General features: G+C 48.4%; 1 pseudogene; it reads right to left on the bottom strand.

Moving 5' to 3' along the window:
- Positions 1-420: 420 nt before the first annotated feature.
- On the bottom strand, positions 421-2,045 carry LOC146201482 (uncharacterized; annotated as a pseudogene).
- Positions 2,046-6,945: the final 4,900 nt, after the last annotated feature.

Below are 6,945 nucleotides of genomic sequence, written 5' to 3'. Positions count from 1 at the left end.
GAGAGCGCAATAAAAGATGCACTCGTTGTCCTTGTCTTAAGCCTCCGGGGTTCGTTGCGTCAAGCGTCCCACAACGTTAGAAAGGAAACCCGGGCCCGCTATCTGCTCTCCCGAGTGCAGCTCCATGTCTAGCGCAAAGGCTTGCTTGAGTGGACGTGATTGTTTCCACGTTCGCTTGAGCGTCCTTGCTATCCGTTAGTTGCCGGTTTGGGAAGATACTGGCGTAACTGGCATATATTTCGTTTGTTTCAGATATGCCAGTGCGTTCAAGTTTGCGTCCCGCCTTTTTGCTATATATGTGTGGTGAAAGCCGCTTGGGTGACTGGTGGTGGTGACAAACGTTTAATGATTTAAAGTGGTGGAGGTATGCATGAGCCGGATCTTTGAAGATCCAGCCCTTACAGATACTAGGTGGGGTCCCTAGTACGGTACCCCAGTGGCGTCGGCCGCGGCCCGCGGGCGCGCTCGACCAAGGCCTTTTGGGCCTGCAGGTCATAGAAGCTGAGCAGGGTCGCCTCCCAGTCCTCCCGAGTAGGGTTGGGGGGAGGAAGAATAGCTGGGTTGGTTGGGCAAGCCCACAACATGTGGTAGTTGTCCGAAGATTCCTCCTCACAGTGCGAACAACTGCCTGTGAAGGAAGGATTAAAATGTTTTAGTGCTGCCGGGCACAGCAGAGTGTTGGTATACAGACGGAGTAGAAGCCGCTCCTCCGTCTTAGATAGACCTTTACTCGAGCGAGGGTAAAGGATATGGCAAGATTGATAATTAGGAACAATGTCTTTAAAAGAATACGCGGGTTCGAAATCGAGATCCCGATCTAGGGGGTCGAGATGGGAAGCCCGGAAAGAAAGCACGCGGGCAGCGGCGTCGACTGCCTCATTCCCCTCGAGACCCATATGAGCAGGAGCCCCTACTATTTTCCGGTAAGAGGGGTCCCCGGTATAGGTGCAATTTTGAAGTAGTCGGTAGGCTAAGTATGGCGCCCAGCCTTGCTCGACGTTCCGACAGGCCCCTCGCGAGTTGGAAATAATTGTTTTGGAATCAGTGTGGGTAGCTGCCAGTGCAATGGCGACCTCCTCCGCGTGAGTTATGTCACGGGCGCGAAATGTAAGCCCGGTAACAGTTTTGGACTGGTGGACCACTGCGGCCGTGTATCATCCCCCATGATGGGGGCCAGAGGCGTCCACGTAATAAATGCCGGGTTTGGCCCCGTAATGGCGGCCCAGGGCTTCCGCCCGCGCCAGGCGCCGGCCATTGTTATCCTCACGTGTCATGTTTTTAGGAAGAGGGCATACGTGGAGGGCGCATCTCCACTCGAAAGGGAGACGTACACGATCTTCCATAAGGATGGTATATTGGATGTGTAGCCGGTCAAGGAGGCGGCAACCCGACAGTGTCTTCGAAAGACGTGTGTATTGGCTGGTTAAGTGAGCCTCTCGGATCTCCCGGAGCGTATTCACCATGCCTAGGCCCAGTAGACGCTGGTTGGAGGTGTTCACGGGGAGATCGAGGGCTCTCTTAAAAATTTTGCACAGGATGACTTCGAGTGCATCCTCGTCTTGTTTCCGAAGGTGGAGGTAAGGAGTCGGATACAGGATTCGACTGGTCACGAATGCATGCGCCTGCCGCAAGGCGTCTTTGCACCCCAACCCCCCACGTTTGTTAGAAACCCGGCGGACCATGCGGCCCACCTGGTCCCCCACCTTACGGAGTTTTGCCAAGGTAGTGTCCGACCATCTATGTTGATGAATGAAGAGCCCCTGTACCCGGACTTCTGTGCGTTCAGGAATTGGTCCTGTCTCCAAAGAGAGCTCAGTTTTGGCCGTACACTTTGGTGAGGGGCGTATGTGTAAAAATTCAGATTTTTGATGGGAGCACTGAAGGCCGCAGCGGCGAGCATAATGCTCCACTATGGTTGCCGCTTGCTGCAGGTTGGCCTCAGTATCTCCAAGGGAACCTTGCGTGGCCCACAGGGCGATGTCATCGGCATATAGCGCATGCTACACACCAGCGACAGCACTCAACTGGGCCGGCAGGTTCATCATAGCCAGACTGAATAACAGAGGAGACAGCACTGCACCCTGTGGTGTTCCTCTGGTTCCAAGTTGGAATGGGCCATGTTGGGGTCCTGAATTTTAATGTAGGATTGGCGATCGGTTAAAAATTGCTGAATGTATCTGAACGCGTTGCGTCCGCAGCCAGTTTGTGAAAGATGAGCGAGTATTACCTCATGAGTAACGTTGTCGAAGGCCCCTTTCAAGTCTAAGGCGAGTATGACCCTGTCGTTGTGGGGGCATTCTACCGGGTCAAGAACGTCCCGATTAAGTTGTAGCAAAATATCTTGTGCGGACCTGTACGGACGAAATCCGATCATAAAGTCTGAGAAGATGTGTTGATTTTCCATGAACTTGGACAACCTGCCACGTACCATCGTCTCCATTAGTTTGCCCGCACACGAGGTTAGAGAAAAGGGGCGAAGGTTGTCCGTGTTGATGGCCTTGGCAGCTTTTGGAATGAAAGTTACCAGAGCAGTCTTCCAATCGATGGGGAGTGGCGTGTCCCCAAGCCAAATTGAATTGATGTAATCCAATAAGGACTGGCAGGCCGGGTTGGGTAAGTTAGCTAGTAATTTGACAGTAATTTTGTCCCGACCCGGGGCTCCAGTAGTCCCTGTACCCTTCCCCTTCGCGCTGTAGACATCAGTCTAACCACACTGCATGATATACTATACCTGTCATGGCATTACAGGAACTGCGGGCAGATTTCAATTTCAGTGTTCAAATGTAATTTCGTACCTTTCCTGAATATATTGAATGACTCTGGCGTCAATCATTGACTGTAGGAAGTACGCACCTACATCACAGAGTTGGCCATTTTGTGGTGCATGAAGCACGGCGAAAGACTGCAGGCATACCTAATCGCCTTATTGTTACATGTTCCGGCTTGCACTGCTGAAGCTGTGCTCTCCACCACAAAATAGCGCCCATGACGTCACTTGAATATATACCTCTTATAGATCTTGTTGTGCACGTTATGTTTGCAACTACCTCAGATTTCCCCGTAACGACAGCAAAAAATTCTCATTCTGAATACAGATAGGTTTAAATCGAAATCGTTGATACTTCGCAAACGAACTCATTTAAAAGATTATTGCCCACAATATCATGCGGGATCCATTTGCGCTGCCAGCAAGGCGTATTTCAGGTTTTGAAGGTCGTTTTTTCTTTTTTTTGTTTTCGCTGCATATTCTCTTTCTTACTCCCCTACTCCCCCCCCCCTACATTGTGGCCGACTTGCGTTTTGGCCTCTTAAACGGTCGAAAAGAAGGAAAATAGGTCATGTTAGAACGCAAAGCGTCTTGAACCCAAGGGATATAAATGCGGCTATTTTGAGACGTCTAAATGATGTTGCTACAGGGCATACGCGATAAGATTGTGTGTATCCTTAACAAGGAGGCAACGCAGTAAAGCCTGCCCCCCCCAGTACGCATAATAAGCATCCACACTCGGCAGTTTCCATGTAAGTTTTGCATCTCTGATACGACTTTTTCTCTCAACGTGAAAGAAAATTCACCACCATTCGCTCCTACAAACTTGCTGTCATGAGTTACGTGTCGTGCTTGATTAGTGAGCGGCACAAAAACTAAAGAACACAGCTGCGGGTGTGAGCCACATTGCAATCGCAGAACATATTCCAGGGCACCATGCGTTGCGTTCCCTATATATAGGCGCGCTGCACCAACCGTTAATGGCCGAATTGGACGCAGTCGGTCACCTGCATTTCTCATAATAGGAGGGATATGACGGGGTATCGCCACATCATAGCAAGTAACTACTAGTTCCTGTTACAGACACTACTTCAAAAACGGCTCCAAAAACAACAGCGAAAAGAGGCTCGCAAACCATTTTCGGCTTCCCGGTTCTCCAGCCACTTGGTGTGAGTCTTCTTCGTCAGCTATACTGTAGTGGCCCTCGTCCTCTTGTGAACATGCCCGACTAAAAATCGCGAAAACGTTTAGAATGTACCGCTACAGTGAAATTACGTTTTGTAGGTTGATAAATGAAGCAGCTTTTCCGTAACTCCTCTCGTAAAAAATTTTGCCATTTCATATTTGCTTCCTGCCCCCGAATAGCTAACAACACGTCCTTAAAACACATCCTGAGGGAAACTTTTCTGAACTCATTCATATCGCACAGGCGATTCGTGAGCGACTCATGGGTCCTCATCTCGTGGCGTGGCACGAACGTATACAGGGTTACGCACGAACTTAAATGCAAACGCAGTGAAACCTCGCATGCCGAAAGCGGTAAAATAACGCAATTACGTATATGTAAGAAATGAATAATTGTTTTCTTTTGGAGGCTCCCACAGAACCCCATAAATTTTCTATCTCTATTTTAAGACGCAGACATTGCCTACAAAAGGATACAACGAACCTCAATTAGCTCTACTAGCCGTTTCGCGCTGAGGATGCCAATTTGTAGCAATTCTCAATAAGAGCTATGGAAATGAAGTTTGCTAGCTGTTTTTAACAAATGTTGCGTTATAGCTCGAAAGGAACCAAAAGTGAACGCAGGATTTTTATCATTTTTTTTTTTTTTCACTTTTATACTTCTACGTACATTTTCTTTAAACGTCCCGAAAGCAGAGTCCTGAAATTTTGTCCGGTAGAAGAGCCGGCTATGTTGCAAAAACAAGACTACAGTTATCCACTTTAAAGAAAAATGTATTAGTTTTTCATGTCCGGACCTACAAAATTTTCTTAGATAAATGTTATTAATTTAGCCACACATTTAAACAATCTCATTTAGGCTATTGATTCTTGGGCTCACGTGAAATATATTAACTGAAATTCGTGGAAAACCATGTTTGCTTACGCTTTATAGTTCCTGCGAAAAAGGCGCATAAGCCTCCAAAAAGCGCTGCTTTGAGCAAAGCGTGCATAAAGCCTCTTAAAATGTGCACCTTCCCCGCTCGACATGACCACGAAAAAGGTGGAAAATGCGTTTTTCAATTTTACGGATTCCATAGTGTACCATATTTTCAGAAAGCCAGCGAGCCGCTTTATCAGGTGGTTGCAAAATAACACAATATTTATATTTATTTATTTTTTACAAAAAGAAAGTCTTACCCCGGACCTCAACTACCAAGGGCACGCACAGGACAAACTTAAAAGCATTTTTTTTTTTTTTTGCTGCGCATCGAAAGGCAACTTATGTCGTTATGTTCACAACATTATCTTACTATAGTCCACAGTTGCCTCACAATTAAAGGCAATGTCCAAGGAGGGGGTGCGACATTCGCATGTCTAGGGTGCGACATTCGCAATCTTTCAACAATTAATCACCCTGAAGAGCATTGGTATAGGTAGAAGCTTCCATCGTGATCTGGGCAATCTACTTCGCCCAAGAAAATTCTGCCTTGCGACATCACTTTCCTGGGAAACGAGCGTCCCCGATTCTTCCTTGACCTCCCGCACTTCCCCTATCACGCACCCTTGCCAGCTCAGCCACAGCCCAGAAAGCCAACCGCGCGCCTAAACGCAAGGTCTCGATACACTCCACTGAGAGACGCACTCGGTCGAAAGACGACGAGTCTTCAACACACGCAAAGTTTGACTCTACAGAAGGCACAAGAGGCCTGCAAGCGGAGCACCGTGAAGCACTTCCACGTGCCTGGGGAACGACTGTTATGCGTGAACGCCATGAAGTTTACACTGAAGCACTGACCTGTTGTGCTTATGTACAGAAACAAAGCAAGCAACGCTTCGTTTACCTTCCCGATAAGCGATAACTCTGTTAGCTCTGAAACACAAGTGCTCCGTGCCGTTCTCTTGAACACCCATCGGCCCTCACACGACTCGCATTCTGTCGCACTATGCGTAGCGGCTGAACGAAAGCAAAGGTGCTTAAGACCTGGTTATTTTAGGCAGCAAGAAAGAAGTGCCCGCCAATAGGGAGACCAGAATGAATGGAGACTGAAATGTGGGAGTAGAGCAGAGGAAAGCCCGCGCGCTGCCCTTTGCTCGGCCTATAGATTAGCATAGTGCATTAAATGAGAGGGGTGCATTTCACTGTGCTTCACTTGAGGTGCATTTTCCATTTGCATCTAACTTGCCCACCTGCTAAGAGGACGTACATGCAGTGCACGCTACACGTGACTGTGTTTGCGATGTATGCCTGTAAATAACACGGGTGCTCCTTTGTTATCGAAGGGATCATTGTTATCCCTGTGATGTGGGCTCCCGTGCACACTGGGCTGGTCGGCCGGCTGCGTAGTGCTCAATCGCACAGATGCGATGGGAAAGTCGGAGATAACAGACCCTGGTGCTACATAAGAGTCGCAACGTGCTCGAGATCGGGTAAGGAATTGTCGAGCTAGCACAGACCCTGCACTTGTGCACCTCAGAATGCGGAGAGACCCGGTAATATGTGCAGCCGAATCCAAGGCAAACAGATTCAGTGTCGAAACATTTCATTGTGCGACGCACGAGAAGAAGGAAGGAGGCATCGGCGGAAAACTAAACCTCAGGTAGCCACAAAGGCTTTTTAACAAGAAATTCCGTGACTTGTTTCATGGTGCAGTTCCATAGTGCCTGATCCTCGAGCCTTCCAAGACGGCCTCACTCGGATTGCCACTCTCTATGCTTCAAGATGTATTTCAGGCGGGCACCCTCACTATACATTTCAGTTGTGCACCAAGTGACATTTAAATTTCGCACTGCATTACCGCAAGCGCCGGCGTACGTTCTTTTTTCTTCCTTTTGCCATGTTTAATCATCGGCAGCTGCTGCCCGTGGCGTTGGGGCTGACAGCAGGAAAGATATTGCTCTCAGGTCTTTTTACGAAAGCCACGCCTGCCCAATGGCAAAGAGAAGGAAAGGATAAAGAGAACTTGTAAAATACGGCTCCTGAGGGGTTCGCTCATACGGTACGTGTGTTATGT

This window comes from Amblyomma maculatum, chromosome 1 (assembly GCF_055883805.1).
Source record: "Amblyomma maculatum isolate TAMU_Amacu chromosome 1, ASM5588380v1, whole genome shotgun sequence".
NCBI lineage: Eukaryota > Metazoa > Arthropoda > Arachnida > Ixodida > Ixodidae > Amblyomma > Amblyomma maculatum.
This window is presented reverse-complemented; position numbering and strand designations above follow the sequence as displayed.